The sequence below is a fragment of the Nelumbo nucifera genome, chromosome 1 (assembly GCF_055504915.1).
Source record: "Nelumbo nucifera cultivar China Antique chromosome 1, China Antique-T2T, whole genome shotgun sequence".
Taxonomy (NCBI): Eukaryota; Viridiplantae; Streptophyta; class Magnoliopsida; order Proteales; family Nelumbonaceae; genus Nelumbo; species Nelumbo nucifera.
The window spans coordinates 104161162-104162719 of NC_142649.1; the positions used below are offsets into that span (position 1 = coordinate 104161162).

General features: G+C 40.1%; 1 pseudogene; it reads right to left on the minus strand.

Annotated features, from left to right (window-relative positions):
• Window positions 1-340: 340 nt before the first annotated feature.
• On the minus strand, window positions 341-1144 carry LOC148803648 (pathogenesis-related protein 5 pseudogene; annotated as a pseudogene).
• Window positions 1145-1558: the final 414 nt, after the last annotated feature.

Below are 1558 nucleotides of genomic sequence, written 5' to 3' on the forward strand. Positions count from 1 at the left end.
ACGTTATGGAAATGGCTTGACTTGAATAGATGACATGCGCGCCTCCTATTGGAGGGTATACGCTCATCATGAACCTATGGGTTCACTGGATTCGTTCTCATCACTATGTGTGTGTTTGTCCCAAAATGGAGTTTGCATCACCCGTCGGTTTACGGGAAGCAAGAACCTACAAATCAAAATCGAGCACATCATTTATTTTTTGAGTTAATAGAGATTTAATGGAGTTATTCAATTAATAATGGTCCAACTAATTGAACGAGAAACAAAAAGACAAAAAATAATAAAACACAACCACACTTTCCTCTCTTGTTCGAACTCCCCCCTCCCAAGTTCTATCGTCTCAGAATATTGTGACTATACCACCAACCACCACAACAATCGACCTTCCATCTCGAATGACAACAACATGATTATGTGCTCCGATCACATTGTTCATGTCATAATGACTCTCGATGTTGCCGAGTTCGGATCCTATGTCCATATTTTCTGTCCCATCCAATGAAATATTGCTACGACACCTATTTGTTTGAAACTCAAATTTAACGACAGTCTGGACTCCAAAAATTATTAAATTTTATGGATAAATGGATGCAGTCCATTTAGAAATCTGAAATTACAACCCCCTCCTAGTCAATTAATAGCCCTATAAACCGCATCATGAATGTGAATTTGACATCCATCCACAAGCAAGATCCATCTATAATTCAATGTGAATTATAGAAACCCCTAAATTTTATTAACCTGCTCAATTTTAATGAACTCCTTTCTTTTTCCTTCCACCGCCACTACAACCAATCGCCACCCCTATATAGCACTGAACCACTCCCCCCACACAACCCAAATCTCTTCCACCATCGGAACTGCTGCTGCTTCTCTTCTCTTCTCATTCCCTCTTTGTTACTCGCAATTCTTCTAGACAGCCATGGTTGAGATCGGAAATGCAACCAGCATACTGGCAAGCTCCTATCTCACCTGAGGCCCTTACTCCCATACCTACATTGAAGTTGTCTACGAGGCTTACGTCGTAGAAATCATTGTTAGTGTCATTGACATTGGTGAATTCAGCAAGTGTAACGGATGGTGCAACACTGCCCGCACACTTTAGTCCTTTACAGTCTCCAGTGATGCATTTACCATTTCCCATGTCATCAATGTTACATCTAGTCCGAGCCCAAAGCCGACGAGACCATCCAAATGGTGTGATGAGTTGTATCGATGCACCAGGTGCGAAAAACAAGCCACTCTCTCTAAGGACGGAACTCACTTGGCATTACCTCTTACTATAAGCCTTAAAGCCCAAATTAAAGGGTGAATTATTGCCGGGGAAATTAAGGATGTTAGATAGAGTTACCTAACAAGAGCTTTTTTTTTTTGTTTTTGTTTTTTGGTAATAAAAGGATTACAAAGAAAAAGAAAGAGAAACAGAGTTCAAAGAAACCCAATTCCTTAGCCATATGGGCAACAATAGTGAAGCATCCTGACTAGGAGTGTTATAAGCAAAGAAACATTTCTCCAGTATTCCATCAGCTTGTTTTATTTAGGATCTCTTCTCAACAGT